Here is a 17,320-nt window from a genome sequence, read left to right as displayed (position 1 = left end):
GAAATAGCGGAAGTGTTGTTAGGTCACTGTGTTTTGGAAATGATAATGTGATGACAAAGAGAGAGAATATTGATTGTTAGAAGCAGCATAAGAGCTTATGACAATTCCTGAGAATTGAATTTCTGGTAAGTTATTACAATAGCTTTCATGAACCTATGTATTCGACTGACAATGGTGTTATACAGGTTAAAACACTTCAATTCTAAAAAGCAGTTTACACTTTTAATAAAAGATTTTGTTTGTTTGTTTTATTTGTGCATACATGTCAAGCAATTTACAATTCAATGCAATCAAGGCAATAAATAACGTATAGATTGCATTATTATCATATTCCGAAACATGCATTACATGAATGGTGCCATTTATCACAGATCCAAATAAGATTACGACATGATGTATACACAGGATAACCCGTAAAGCTTAGACATGTAAACATGAAAAAGCTTATTTCCAACGGGGTCCCTGGATTTAGTCGAACAGATCTTATAAGTGACTATAAATATATTGTTTATTCTGTTCTTAATATAGAATCGACATGATCCTACACATGATTTCTTCTACAAATTAAGTGGATCTTTCAAAAGTTGACATGATAATACACTGACACGAATAAATAACATAAAAATAATGAATTACATAAATTAAAACAAATCTAAAAGTAAAAATACATGGAATTCTCGTCTACCTTCATATCATTTAATAGATGTGTCTTAACAAGTTTCTTAAAAGTAAATTTCGATTTGATGGACTTTATATTATCGGGTAATGCATTCCAATCCGTAATACCATTGTAGTAAAATGAAGAACTAGTAAAGCCATCAACTTGAGGTACATAAAAATTAAATCGGGATCTATTCCCATACTGATGGACATCTGTACATTTGACAAAATTGTCTTTCACATAGCATGGACATTTATTGTAGAAAATCTTATGGATGTGCAGTGCCCCAGATAATTATTTGGGAAATAGGGTTTTCACCCATTGATTTTGAAAAATAGGGTGATTTCATTCTTGAAATAGGGTGAAATTAGTTTAAAAAAATGCATACTTTAAAATCATTTCTGCTTTACCTATGTTAAAGCTGCACACTTGTATTGATGCAATAAAACTGTAAACTATCATAATTAACTTTAATAAACTGATGTTTCATAACATCTTTAATCCTTGAAACTGTCCTTAATATAAACTTAAAACTAAAAAAAATCGATAACACGAATAATTCGGCACTTATTGGCTCTTGCTTTCTTGTTTCGAGAAAGTTTGTGATTGACAGATATTTTGGCGCAACAATAGCGGACGTCTTTCGACCTCTCTTTGGAATTTTTATTTCGCATCGTAATATAAACTGACAGTACAGACGCTTTACAAATACACGCACAATGAACGACGGATTAAGTCAGATTGAAAACGCATGTATGCCGTTGTCAATATTATGGTCAAACGCTTTATGATATCTATGTCTAGTCCGCAGAGCGTTTGAATAACTTTGCCTGTTTTTCTGCTCTGTCATCCAGGCGCTTGCTGAATAAAAGCGTCTCCGGGTTACGATAATAATTTCAAAAGAAAATACCGAACATGAGCAAAGCATTTTCGATCGAAGCTAGTGTGTCGTACGCATCGAATTTTACGCTTTTGCGTAAAAATCAAATTGATAGCGTTTTCAATACGCATGATATTGAATTTCTTTGCGTTTTTCAACATTTTAATAGGGTGAAAGACGCAGATACGCAGCTTATCTGGGGCACTGGATGTGGTTAAGCCGAAGTTGCTTGCATCTTTGCTCAACGTTCAATAAACCAAGTTCTTCAAAATGCGATACAACAAGTGATGTCCTACAATGGGAATTGTTAATAAAACGAACCATTTTATTTTGGACTATTTGTAACTTGTGCTTAAGCTGTTTCGTGAGTCCACAATACCACGAAGAGGATACATAATCTAAATGACATTGTATTACATAAGAATTACATAAGCTTTTTCTAAGACTTTTATTTAAAAAATCACGTTGTCTATATAAAAATTTAAGTCTAGAGTTAACCTTCTTGACGATATTATTTACAATAGAAGTACCGGACAAATCAGCATCTAGAACAGAACCAAGATATTTTACATACTTCTGAGATTTTATAACATGATCATTACATTGTATATGAAAATTGTCCACCATGGTGAGTTAACGTTTCGAACCAAAAAGAATACATTCTGTTTTGCCTAGATGGAGGGATAGCTTATTGTCAATTAACCACTTACTACAGGACTCGAGCTCTTTGCCTAAAACTTGACTGATGGTACTTGGATCTTTATGTGAATATAAAAATTAATAACTCAAATTGTTTGAACATTTTGTTTAATTTTTTGTTAGAATTGTTATATTAGGTTTTTAGACAAATGCCATTCAGCCAGAATAACGAATAGGCAATCTATTGTAAGGTTTGCCCAAACATCCTGCGTGTAAATACCATCCTCAATACTTCATGTTGCATTTGGTTCATGATTAATTTAATGTTACAACAATCTTAATTTGTTAATGTGACAAATTGTAGTTTAAAGCAGAGGATTTTGATTTGGTTAAGGTGTGTGTTCCCTTTTCATTTAAATCATCAATGATCAAGTCACAATTATGGCTTCATATTGATTAGCCACAATTGTTAAAATTGATTGACCACGACCAGGGGATAATTACATGACAAAAAAGATGGCAACGTCCACGCCAAGACAGCATTTTTTCGACGTTTTATACCCTTGACTTATTTTTTTATGCCCTCCAGGGCCCTTGCTACACTTTGGGGGATTAGGGCCTGGGCCCTTAGAGGGGAGAATTTCGCGTCGTTTTGGGCAAAAAGGGGAATTTTAGATGATCTTTTCACCAACTATTCAACACTTAAAATTGATATATATTTTAATGTAATTTAAATAAATATACATTTAATCAAAGGTTAATAGCATGATATCAGCTGGCAACATAGGTATAAAAGTTTGCTTTTTTTGGAGGGGGAATTTTTAGCTGAAATAGGGGAAAAAAGTATACTTTTTTCATGAGGGAAGCCGCCGATATTCTGCGGTGAAAAGTGCAAATCGAGGGCCCTGCCCTCGAAGGAGGGCATATAGTGATCGTACCGTCTTTCTGTCTGTCTTTCCGTCACACTTTTCGTTTAGGTTTCGAAAAAAATCTCTTAACTTCCATGTCACTTAAGAGAGCAACTTGATATTTGGCATGCATGTGTATCTCATGGAGCTGCACATTTAAAGTGGTGAAAGGTTAAAGTCAAGGTTATCTTTCAAGGTCAAAGGTCAGAAAAACAAATCCAAGGGAAGTAATAAGCTTCAAAGGGAGATAATTTTATCCTACAGCTAAATGATTTTATAGAACACAATACAACCCTTAAAGAAAAGATATGGTTTTCTCCACAGATATTTTTATGTCCCCCAATATAGTAGTGGGGGACATATTGTTTTTGCCCTGTCTGTTGGTCTGTTGGTTGGTCCCCCACTATAGTAGTGAGGGACACACAGTCCAACCCCTACTTCCGGTCACCCCTCATCGCCGGTCGCCCCGTGTAGGCGGCCGGTCTGTGCCACGACCTTCGATAAACACTATATAATGCATCCCTCTTTAGCGGTAACCCCGTTTCTCCGGCCAGCGGCCAGCAATTTTGCATCCCAAATGTTTAATTCCCCCATATGAGTGGTCACGCGTGAGTAAGTCAGTCATGTACACTGGCAAAATACACCGACGCAACGGCGAAAAAATCGATACGTACTTCCAGTCTGCGGTTTAGGCTCTGCAGTACTGAAGCGTGATGTGTGATAAACATTTTGACAGCCAGTTTTCAAATTGCAATTAATTAGCTGCAGATTATCGGGTTATCGGGTTAAAAGCAACATGCGACCCTTTGATCTTTTTGTTTCCGAACATGCGAATATAATCTATTAGTACTGGAAAAGAGATTCTTAATTTATAATTTATTTTTTGTAGCTGTTGAATCATACTATTTCAAGCACACATTTATGACAATTATCGGCTTAAATTAAAAGTTTAAAAGAAGAACGCAACTTTTAACCGAAATCAACTGCTCTACATGTTCTCTGTGCTACAAAGTTTTTATCCAAAAATCAATACACGCACGCATGGGTATGACGTGACATTGTACATTGGTGCATAATTTTCGCGCGCTTTTGTCGGGACAAAGGAAATACATGAGGACTTTTTTGATGCTAGAATTTGTAAATGTCTCGTTAACATAAATCAATCGGGAGTGTGTTTCGGATAACAAATTATGATTCTCATTTGGGAATTTAACAAAACATTTATATTTGTTTTATATTTACAATGATTTCAATATTAATTTTAATAAAACCATTTACGCGGCGAAATAAATGTTTTTATAATATTATGCATGAAAAGCACGATTACCAGTAGGATTACACCTGGTTGCTATTATCAGTCTTTTAAGTAACTGGCCACGATTTTATCGTGGGGGAGATCACTGTCAGGACCAATTTGTGCGGTAGGTATTACAAAGACATTAAACTGCAATAAACCAATTAAATTGTCGATTGATTGATAGTGACACGGGAGTTATTCACGCATAACTGATTCACAACTGTTCCCATCTTAAGCAGATTGGGGCCATACAACGCGCATTCTGTGAACAACAAATCATGAGAATGATTCTTTTTCATTGACTTGATTCTGATGAGGATGATATTGATGATGATAATAAGAAAGATGAATAGAATATTTTTTTTGAATGGAAATGTTGTTTAATAGCTGACTTTAGAAAGGAGGAAATAAAATCATTTTAAGTCTATACATTGTTTAGTACATGTACACATATTTACCATTTTGTTTATACAAAAATTGAACAGTTGGCCATGCACTCATCAACTCTAGACTCCCTATGACCCAACCCCCTCTTAAAAGGCCACCCTGCTTAAGCAGCCAATTTGGCTGTTTCCCTTGACTGGCTGCTTAAGAGGGGTTGGATTGTATTGTTTTTGCCCTGTCTGTTGGTTGGTTGGTTTGCGCCAACTTTAACATTTTGCAATAACTTTTGCTATATTGAATATAGCAACTTGATATTTGGCATGCATGTGTATCTCATGGAGCTGCACATTTTGAGTGGTGAAAGGTCAAGGTCAAGGTCATCCTTCAAGGTCAGAGGTCAAATATATGTGGCCAAAATCGTCCATTTTATGAATACTTTTGCAATATTAAAGATAGCAACTTGATATTTGGCATGCATGTGTATCTCATGGAGCTGCACATTTTGAGTGGTGAAAGGTCAAGGTCATCCTTCAAGGTCAGAGGTCAAATATATGTGGCCCGAATCGCTTATTTTATGAATACTTTTGCAATCTTGAAGATAGCAACTTGATATTGGGCATGCATGTGTATCTCATGGAGCTGCACATTTTGAGTGGTGAAAGGTCAAGATCATCCTCCAAGGTCAGAGGTCAAATATATGGGGCCCAAATCGCTTATTTTATGAATACTTTTGCAATATTGAAGATAGCCACTTGATATTTGGCAAGCATGTGTATCTCATGTCAAGCTACACATTTTGAGTGGTGAAAGGTCAAGGTCGAGGTCATCCTTCAAGGTCAAATATATGGGTCAAAATTGCTCATGTAATGTCACTTCTGCAATATTGAAGCTAGCAATTTTATATTTGAAATGCATATGTACATGTATCTCATGGAGCTGCACATTTTGAGTGGTGAAGGGTCAAGGTCAAGGTCATCCTGCAAGGTCAAACATCATATAGGGGGACATTGTGTTTCACAAACGCATCTTGTTAGATAAGGTTTATCCCACAGATATTTTTAGACCATGTACATAGGGACTATACTTATTTGGCCTTCCACCCCTGATTGCATCATTCAGGTCATTGGGTACGCAGTCGTTTAACGAGTTAGTGTGTGTTTATGATATATTATTATAATATTATGAATGTGAATAAAAGTGTTGGGATATAAAATTAACAATATCGGCAGGGATAAATGCTGAATCATGCTTCACGTAGGCGTCTAAACATTGGTAAATTTCAAAATGGCAGCCATGTTTGTTTTTTGGTACAGTGGTTAAACAAGACTAGTAGTTTGAACACAACCGTCTGTGTTCTACTTGAGTGTGTAACATTTGGAACGCTTATTAAATCTTAATCGAGGCATATAGCCATATTTTGTCTCATTACTCTTCTTTTGCGTGGAATTCTTACAGACTATTTCGAATTTTGTAAACAGGAATTATCACAATTAATGTTACTACGCAATGTTAGATTCAGTAAATTTTATGTGTTTGCTTTTATTTTATCAATTAAAGACTACTATTTTGATTGCATCAGGAATAAATTAAATTAGAAATGGCGCGGCAGAGGCCGACGCGTATCCCCACGCCACATGTTTGACTCAGGGGCGCCCCAGGGTTGGTAATGGGGCCATGCATAGTTGAGATTGACCGTATTGTCATAAGAGATGTTCAGTATAAATTTGAAGTGATTTGGTGTAGAAATGAAGAAGTTAATGTAAAATAACTTAAAAAATGAGTGAAAATCTATACCCTAATTTCTCCTTCTCATCCTGCTCTCCTAACAAATCTAATAATGAAATAACTTCATTGTATTCAATTATGTACATGTCATCCTAATTGGAATGACTTATGAGATGGCTCAACATGCTCTTTTATAGCCAATCTTCTTGCTTCTGTTTTGGAAAAGTTATGTTTTGAGGTTAAATGGTTGACTAAATAGTAGTGTCTCAGAAATTTTCTATCGCAATCTTGTACACAACAATGAATATGTTGAATTTCATGTCTGTCTTTGACGTGCCTGTTCAAAGTCCATCTTGCTTAAAATTGTTTCTCACATTTTTCCCACTTGAACATTTTGACAGATTTTCAGTAATGAGTCTAAAATTGTAATTGAACAAAGTGAAAGTTTCAGCCCTGTTATAGATTCTTGAGGCTCTATTCCATGAGTTTCTCATGCTTTTTATGCTTGACTGCATTCTATCTCTTCTCTTATATACAGGTGTCCCTTTGCGCCAATATTTTATAATCCCTTGTATAAACATTAGATGGATGAGCTAAACCATTTCACAGATGAGTTAACACAAACAATTGAATACTAAATACATCTCTGCGCCACTACTGTGTAACTCCATGCACCGCTTTGATTTATTTATTTTTTTATATCATTTGGCAGGTTATTTACTTACCTCCCTTTAAAGCTTATTACTTCCCTTGGATTTGTTTTTTTGACCTTTGACCTTTAAGGATGACCTTGACCTTAATTCCTTTAGCCACTCAAAATGTGCAGCTCCATGAGATACACATGCATGCCAAATATCAAGTTGCTATCTTCAATATTGCAAAAGTTATGGCCAATGCACCATACCGGGGGCATAAAAATAAGGGAAAATCTCTGACCCGGCCCCACCCAAACCCCCATAACTTTTGACATAGGGGTCAGATCAAAATTCCCAATAGTGCAGAGTCGCACCTATGCTCATAGCTACCATGTATGTAAGTTTCAAGGTTCTAGTGCTTATAGTGTAGCAGGAGATAGTGGCCAGGACGGACAGACGGACGGAGGGCGGAGATAACCACAATATCCCCACGCTTTTCAAAAAGCGTGGGGATAATTAAAAAATATTTTGTAGGATAAATAGGCAAGCCTCGCCATGTAAGCCTTTCTTCACTCGTGGGATAAATTTATGTACACAATCACACTAACATAGTATTCTCTATATTTGAACCTGCCAAATGATAAAACAATTTTTTTTTAATCAAAGTGGCGAGAAGGGGGTATTGTGTTTCTGACAAACACACCTCTTGTTATTTAATTGTTAAAAAGCCCCTCACTTACAAGCAATATTGGCATAAAAGTGAATAATGTTTATATCATATCAATATTTGCTCTAAATCTCAAATTTACTTGCTGTGAAATTTCTTAGCAGGTCACAGAATTACAGCTTAGGTTTAGACATATGACATGTATTTTCATTCAAAACATCGTTTTTCTAATTAATAAAACTAGTATCTCTGAACAAATTAAGTTAATGTATTGAAAGTTGGAAACTTCAAATTTAAATTTGCATTCTAATAATGTGATTGTGATCAGATAGAAAAAGGGCGTTCAGGTTTCCTACATGTATGTTTTATATTGCCAATGATTTCAAAATCGTAAAAATAGGAATTTTTTTTTTTTAATATGTGCGTTTTTAAAAGCGAATGTTTTGCCTGAGTACTATGTACATTATTGACAATTTAAGCAGCTCTTTTTAGCTGTCAGTCACTTCCTGAAGCATAGTAATGATAGTGCAGTGCAAACATGCCCTGAGGGCATTATTATACAGTGTTCTTTATTAACAGACTATCAGATCTCTAATAAGCTTATTAATGCAGACAAGAGTGTTGTGAAACTGAATCTGCATACTGAAGCGGCTTCAACGGCAGACACAGAATGGACTCGTTGCGCCTTGACTCCCCGGATCGCGAAATATGTTTGTTCTGTGTTGGCTGTGTACTGTATTATGGGGGTGATTGAACTCCTGCTCTTCAAAATCTATTGAATCGATGGATGCTGTCGTTTGGTTACATCAGCAAAAGCATGTTAATTGAAAGAAAACCTGCAAGTTAACTGTTAATTTTGTGTTGTTTTACATTTGTGTCAGGACACAAAAAAAGAACAATTTTGACAACATTTAATATTATTCAATACGTTGATGAATTTAAGAGTTATTAAATGTATGTTTTCACAGTTAAGGACTGTAATGCAAGGTATGGATGCAGTTTATTCTTATAAATTAGGCAAATGCAGTTATGTGCAGTCTGATTTGAGTCAAAAAAATAAAATGGCAAACAATTTTTGAAAGTTGCAGGCTTGATAAGTGGTGACAACTTTTTTTGAACCAGCAGAATCTCTTGAGCATGGTGGGTGGATTGAGACGTTTGGGCAGCATGTTTATGCGCCCTTCCATTAAGGCCCACAGTGTTGTTTTTGTCAATTTTTTGGCCGAAATTCTTCCCCATATCCAATCTCAAATTATTTTTTTTTAGATCTCAATATTTTGTTCAACTCCCATCCATATAAGTTCAACCTTAGTAAATATAATTCTGAAAGCACTTGTATTCTCACTTTTGAAGCATTTTTTTAGCAAAACAACAACAACACTAATTACCTAATATTAGTCAAAACGCCGCAAATTTTCTAAATCCAAAGGGACCCGGCCCCATTCCCAAAGTGGAGAAAAAACACTGCTAAATTAACCAATTAAAGGTTTTCTCCCAAAATTTATTTTTAAATAAGTGAAAACTTAATTTTGTCTATCCAGCTGTATTTATTGAACCTTAGCAAATATAATGTTACAAACACTTGTATTATACATTTTTGTTTGTTACAAACACTTGTATTATAAATTTTTGTTAACATAAAAATCACACTATTTCCCAATTTAAGTAAAAACAACACAATGTTTCCCTATCCTCAATCCTTAAATGGTTAAAAAACTGGACCTTGCTGGAGCACTGCTCTATTTTTTTCTGAAAAGAGTTTTCGAAATACATTTCTTTGTAAAACAATACAGGTCTAAACATTATAGCAAAAGATCTAGAATGATATAGCATGGTGCTGAACCATGCCCTGTTTTGGTAACTCCTCCTTCCTGTATAGGTTGGTCATCACAGAAACATAAATTTGTGTTGAAATTTATAGAATAAGGCAAATATTAAATGGAAAATCAAAAGACATTGCTTGAAAATTTGTTTACAAAGTGTAAGACAAATAAATTCTTAAATTTATTAAATTATTTGATAAAGTCACTTCCTAAGTTTCATATTCCACCCTCGTCCATTTGGGCACCACCCTGTACCTTTTGTGATCCTAGATCTTTCCCTTAACCCTTTGCATGCTGGGAAACGTGTCGTCTGCTAAAATGTCTTCTGCAGAATTTCTAAATGTAGCATTTTCAAAAATTATTTTTCAAAGAATACTATCAGAATAGCAAACAGTTTGGATCCTGATGAGACGTCACGTTCTGTGGCGTCTCGTCTGGATCCAAACTGTTTGCAAAGGCCTTCAAAATTCGGTTCCAGCACTTAAAGAGTTAACACTTTCCCCCAAAAGAAGCAAAGTGAAATTGGCTTTTGCAACCAGCATAAAACCAGAACAGCCTGCGAGTAACTCGCACTCTGTTCAGGTTTTATGCTGTTTGCTGCTTATCTGTAACTTAGGGTTGGAAATGAGGCCTTTAAAACTTGAATTTAGTAAGAAAGGTATATAACCGGCCTTTACCACTTAGATTCGTATTTTGACGTTCTTGTAGTCCCTTAGAAAGTTAAATTTAATTAAAGACCTTTCTTACTAGATTGAAGTTTTAAAGTTCTTATTTCATGCCCTTACATACTGATGAGCAGCAAGCAGCATAAAACCTGAACAGACTGCAAGTTACTCGCAGACTGTTCTGGTTTTATGCTGTTTGCACATAACCATTTACACTTTGCTTCTGAGTGGGAAAGGGTTTTAAAGGGGCCGTCCAACAGATTTTGGCATGTATTGAAGCTTGTCATTAAATGCTTTAAAATTAATGCTTTATATTGATCAATTTAAACATTTGAACTATAAATCTCTAGTAAAAAAACAAGAATACAATTTTTAAAAAAGGAAAAAAAGTAACCCTCAACAGGATTGGAACCACTGACCCCTGGATTCCTGGAGTAAAAAACCTCCCGCCTAGACCACTCAACCATCCACACTCTCATTCAGAGCGGATGTATTGTTTAGCTATATAAGCAATCCTTGTAGTTTCCCAAAATATCGAATCACGTGGAAATGACGCTTTATCTGTTGGACAGCCACTTTAATTAAATGTATCTTTCTAAGGGACTACAAATGTGTCAAAATATGTATCGGGGTTAATTAACATAATAAATGCTAATACGATCTAAACCTGGATACCGTAAAACGCTGTGTATTAACATAATAAATGCTAATAAGATCTAAACCTGGATACCGTAAAACGCTGTGTATAACGCGCATTTATGTATAACTAGCATCTACTTTTTTAAGCTAAAAAATCTGGAAAAACAGTTTTTGAAGCAAAAAGATCGGGGGAAAAGTTCCGTACCGCAGGCTAACTGAAAATCGTTATATTTACATTGCCGATCGTATGTGTTCTTTTATTGCTTCAATTATAAATGATTTTAAAGTCGATAACGATACAAATAGTTTGTGTGTTTTTTTTTTAATCATATTATGCGTAAAAATAAATGTTTGGATTTAAATGAATTATGCATGAAATGCACACTTTCCATGAGGATACCATCAAGGTTTTCATCATATATTTCCGAAGTAATTGTCCACGATTTTATTGTGGAGGAGTACACATAACGGATGGATTAGTTATAAATAAGAAACTGACATTATCGATGTGTATTGTCACGTGGTTATTCATATGCATGACTAATTCACAACCGCGCATTTTATTTACATTGCCGATATCATGCATTCTTTTCGAGTGTCTATAATTGACAGGAGACTTTAACGACTCAAACTTCTTAACACCATTACAACATTACCGGCGATAAACAAACAATGGAGGTGTGAAGCCGTTTGCCGGTTCGCATGTTTTGATAAGAGCCCAGCTACACAAAACTTGACAGGTGACGCAAATTGCTCGATAATCACATCCTCGATCTTGACAAGACGTATGAAAACGTGTAAACAAACACAACATCAATTTTATTAACACATTTGAAAAGCAAGAAAAATAATCATAAATATATCGGGAAAGACCTTGCCGACATACTATTGTAAATCGACAAGTGCCCCCAAATAAATTTTGTAACCCTAGTACAGTAGGGAATAATATTGTGGGAAAACAATAACATTTAAATAAAAATGGCTTCCTTGTTTTTCATTCTCTTCTTCAAATTTATTTGATTTCAATGCTCTGTACGTACCTGAATAAGATAGAAAATATTTATGTTAACTTTATAATGTTTGTCCATCTTTTTCAGATCCTAAATATAACACTATTATTAACATAGTTACCGTTAAAACACCAGGGAACAGAATAATGCAAATTACCGCAACTGGGTAACTGACAGGCAAAAAAATGTCTTGGCATGACTGTAGTTGTGCATAATGCGCATCAAGTTTTTAAAATGAAATTTTGGGGTAAAAAAGTGCGCCTTATACACAACTTTTTACGGTAAATCATACAAGCTAACCTTCATGTCTGCTTTAGCATTGGCACACTATATTTAATTGATTTCATGTGTAAATTCAATTAATTCTGACTCCACTTTACTCTGTTATTTCCAGGTAGCTTTTCCTAATGGCCTTGAGTAATTCTGTGTTACCACGGGGACCTAACATAATGGCAGATATGAACCATTCATGAAGATGTGGATACCTGCAGACTACAGACTGTGTGGAATTATAACTATTGTCAGGTAGGAAAATTCAATTCATAAATTTAATTAACTTTTGTATACTGGAGGCATAATGAACTTGCTGGCCTATGACCGGCATGGGGCTTGGTATTGTATGTTTTATAATCTCAGTATTTGGAAGTTTTGAAATTAAGATATGTCATTAATGGTTGCATAACAACTTACATAATATGATATGTTATATGATTTATATATATTATTTAACTTAAGTAATGTTTTTAACTTATGTTGTTTTTTTCAATCCAATTTAATTATTATTTGGGTAGGTTATAACATCCAAGTGTTGTAAATTACTCAAATTTGCACACCAATAATATATGACCTTTTTTAAATCAACAAATAACTAAAACCATAACAAAAACAACATTACAGGCTACTAATATTTAGCCAATAAAAAGAACATTTTTGTACAACACTACATTATAGATGTTTTAGCTCATCTGAGCACAATGTGCTAATGGTTATCTTTTGACAAAACCTTTTGTCAGTTGTTTGTCATCCATAGTTTGTTGTCATTATTTACCCTGTGAACACTCAAGAGGCCAAATGTATTGCCCAATCTTTATTTTTCGCAGTCATAACATTTGTCCAATTGCTATCTAGGCAGGGTTCAAAACTGGGTCATGTGAGGTCAAAAACTAGGCAACAAGGTCACCTTAAAGAAAAGAACTTGTTAACACTCTAGATGCCACATCTATCGCCCAATCTTCATTTAACTTGGTTAGAAAATAATGCCTTGTCGGAGTTTGAAACTATTTCATGTGGGGTCAACAAATAAGGTCACTAGGTCAAGTTAAAGAAAAGGTTTTAAGCACACATTTGCCACATTTATTTCCCAATCTTCTTGAAACTTGGACAGTTTATATGTCCAGATGATGTCACTGCCAAATTCAAACATTGGCCACGATTATTCAAAACCTACATGTGTAGTTCACTAGATTAACTTGAAGATTAATCTTGAGGACACTCAAGAAACCACATCTGTTTGCCCAATCTTCATGAAATTTGCTCAGAAAATTGTCTTTTTCTCTAGTGATTGAGGTATTGTTCCTGTCCAATTTAAAATCATGGCCATAATGAGGTGGGAAGTTTTAATTATATGGCTATAGTTAATCCATGTGAAGACAATAGACGTTGCTTTATTTACCCACTCTTTGTGAAACTTGCTCGGAACATACCAAAAAAAAGAAACCATATACATGTATAATTGACAATTATTGTGGTGTGCTCACAAACATGGCTACCGGGTGTTAGGGAAGTTTTCCATTTACATGTTATTTGTAAGACTAATGTGAAACATGGTGAACACTTCCTGCTTGGAATATTTGAGTTCCTTGGGTCTCAGGTGAGTGTCTTAAGGCCTTTGGCTCTCTTGTCGTACATTGTAATTGTTTATTTTCTGATCTTCATGAAACTTGGTCAGAAGATTTGTCCCAATGATATCTTGGATTAGTTTGAAAATGGTTTCGGTTGCTTTAAAAACATGGCCACCTGGGGGCGGGCCAATGATATCTTGGATGAGTTTGAAAATAGCTGCGTTTACTTGAAAAACATGGCTGCCAAGGGGCAGGGCATTTTTCCTTATATGGCTATAGTAAAATCTTGTTAACACTATAGGGGCCACATTAATTGTCCGATCTTCATTTAACTTGGTCAGAAGATTCATCCCAACAATATCTTTTTACGAGTTCAAAAATGATGCCGGTTGGTTGAAAAATATGGCCGCCAGGGGGTGGGGCATTTTCCTTATATGGCTATAGTAAAACCTTGTTAACACTCTAGAGGCCACATTTATTTTCCGATCATCATGAAACTTGTACCAAAGATTTGTACCAATGATATCTTGGATGAGTTCCAAAATTGTTTTGGTTGCTTTAAAAACATGGCCACCAGGGGAGTGGAGCAGTTTTCCTTATATGGCTGTATATGGCTTAAGTAAAACCTTGTTAACACTCTTGAGGCCACATTTAGTGTCCAATCTTCATGAAATTGGTCAGAAGATTGGTCTCAATGATATCTTGGGTGTCAGAGTTCGAAAATGGTTGCGTTTGTTTGAAAAACATTGCTATCAAGGGGCAGGGCATTTTTCCTTATATGGCCATAGTAAAACCTTGTTAACACTCTAGAGGGCATATTTATTTTCCGATCTTCATGAAACTTGGTCAAAAGATTTGTTAAAATAATATCTTGGATGAGTTCCAAAATGGTTTTGGTTGCTTTAAAAACATGGCCACCAGGGGGCGGTGCAGTTTTCCTGCCTATATATGGCTTTAGTAAAACATTGTTAACACTCAAGAGGCCACATTTATTGTCCAATCGTCATGAAATTTGGTCAGAAGATTGGTCTCAATGATATCTTAGATGAGTTCGAAAATGATTACCTTTGCTTAAAAAACATGGCTACCTAGGGGCGGGGCATTTTTCCTTATATGGCTACATGTATATATGGCTATAGTAAAATCTTGTGAACACTCTAGAGCTACATGAATCTTCATGAAACTTTGTCAGAATATTTGTTTTAATGATATCTTGGATTTGTATGAAAATGGTTCTGGTCTGTTGAAGAACGTGGCTGCCAGGGTGTTGAATGATCACTAATCATGAAAGTTGGTAAGAACATTTTGTTCTAATGACATCTTGGTCTGCACAGAACAGGTCAGTTCCTTTGAATCTCAGGTGAGCGACTTTGGGCCTTTCAGGCCCTCTTGTTCGAGTTTATTTTAGCTCTGAAGCCTGGAATACGTAAATAAAAGGCACATAATAAGTACAATAAATCAAATCCATAGCTGAATGTGAGTCTTGGCCCCAGTGCGCTTCAAAAAAAGGAAAAGGTTAGGTATTGCAATAAATACAAAATTTCATTTCTTAACTGGAATACATGTACATGTATGTGATATCAGACAGGGGTTTTTTTTACTAAGAAAGTGACGCCGATATTCGGCGTCTTCCCCTACCAGAATTTTTCCCCTCAAAATACAATTTCCCCACCAAAAATATCATTTTTCACCAAAATATAATATTTTCTCTCTAAGAAATGTTTATTTTTCCTTTGGGCATTCGACAATTATCCAATTTGCACCATGTAGGTTACAATACACTAAATGATCGCTTCATGTAGGGCTGTACTCTCTAAAAAAATATCATAGTTGACAGGAAGGCATGTTTTACACTTTTTACCATTATTCAGGTGTTATCTTGCGGAGATAATGGTAGGGCATGAATAGGTGTTCACTACTGAATCCCTGAAATATGATACACTTGAAGACTATAGTAAACCATTGCACTAGAAAAGGTTACATTCCACTAAGAAACGGCCGAAAAAAAAAGTTGCAAAAACAGTCGATTTTGATTTGTGTCAAGTTCTTTCTTGCATTGTACATGACATATCTTTTTTATTGCATAAATCGATTCCGCTTAGAATGGCCTTTAAGAAAAGGTATGGTTATGGGGGTCTCTATGTGCAAAATGTTGCATTTATTTTCGCTCAAAGTTGTCGCTTTTACATTGAATTATATAGGGAAACTATTTGGTGTATTATGACCTAAACGCAAAACCAGGCCTAGTCACAAAGGTGCTGTATTTATAGAAAATCATCATTTTTTTAGTGAGATATGATGCGTTTTGGCAAATTTCACGGAATAAATGCGTTTGTTTCACGAATTAAAGGAGCATCGTGAGTTTTTAAGAAAAAAATACGTTTTCAGAGGAAAATAAGAAAAAAAATGTACAAAAACTCGTCTTGAGCATCTCAAATCGCAACAATTTGTGCTGAAAGAGCTCATGAACACGTTTTAATAGTTGTTTACTTCTTTTTCTACATAGCTTGTAACAATATTCCAGTATTTTGACCGATTGTAATTATTTAGGGTAATCGTTTTACGCCTGAACGCCCGTAATAAATCAAAGCTCCGAACGCGAAAGCCACATGGCTTATCAGGCGTTATAATAAAATGCATTTTCAAGCATTTCTACGTGAAAGATCGGTCTGAAAATTGGCATGCACATAGAAAATAGGTTTATAAGTATCGAGAAGTGCTTATTTTTCGCGATGTTAACAGTAAACGTTGTCTTATAGGTTACAATACACTAAATGATCGCTTCATGTAGGGCTGTACTCTCTAAAAAAATATCATAGTTGACAGGAAGGCATGTTTTACACTTTTTACCATTATTCAGGTGTTATCTTGCGGAGATAATGGTAGGGCATGAATAGGTGTTCACTACTGAATCCCTGAAATATGATACACTTGAAGACTATAGTAAACCATTGCACTAGAAAAGGTTACATTCCACTAAGAAACGGCCGAAAAAAAAAGTTGCAAAAACAGTCGATTTTGATTTGTGTCAAGTTCTTTCTTGCATAGTACATGACATATCTTTTTTATTGCATAAATCGATTCCGCTTAGAATGGCCTTTAAGAAAAGGTATGGTTATGGGGGTCTCTATGTGCAAAATGTTGCATTTATTTTCGCTCAAAGTTGTCGCTTTTACATTGAATTATATAGGGAAACTATTTGGTGTATTATGACCTGTACAACGATCTTTCTCTCTCTCTCCAGACGAACACAAAAAATTCGGGAATCCCAGTTATTCTAAATATAGCTCTTAAATAACGTTATGTAAACTGGGCAACTAATCGTAATAATCATGTGACTATTTATCTGGATACCGGTCTTGCGCGAGAAGGGTGTTTCGTCAATAAATTACCAGAAACCAGTCGAATTTTCATCCGGGCTATGTGCAAGCCAAGATATAAACGTGAAAACAGAAAAAAATGTCTCACAATTGGCGTTCTTACACAAACATAATAAAACATTCGGAATTGGAAGATACTGAACGCATCGAGGCATTTTTTAAGGAA

At 35.2% G+C, this 17,320-nt stretch overlaps 1 protein-coding gene across 1 annotated transcript in view; it reads left to right on the top strand.

Annotated features, from left to right (window-relative positions):
* The first annotated feature begins 5 nt into the window (after nt 1-5).
* LOC127850761 (serine-rich adhesin for platelets-like) overlaps nt 6-17,320 on the top strand; it is a 56,491-nt gene continuing 39,176 nt past the window's right edge. The window contains exons 1-2 of the mRNA XM_052384049.1: nt 6-125; nt 12,328-12,458. The gene's annotated coding sequence lies outside the window, so the exon portion shown is untranslated. The remainder of the gene's footprint in view (nt 126-12,327; nt 12,459-17,320) is intronic.

Source organism: Dreissena polymorpha, chromosome 11, assembly GCF_020536995.1.
Source record: "Dreissena polymorpha isolate Duluth1 chromosome 11, UMN_Dpol_1.0, whole genome shotgun sequence".
Lineage (NCBI taxonomy): Eukaryota > Metazoa > Mollusca > Bivalvia > Myida > Dreissenidae > Dreissena > Dreissena polymorpha.
Note: the sequence above shows the minus strand (reverse complement) of the source record. Positions and strands in the feature narration are given on the sequence as shown.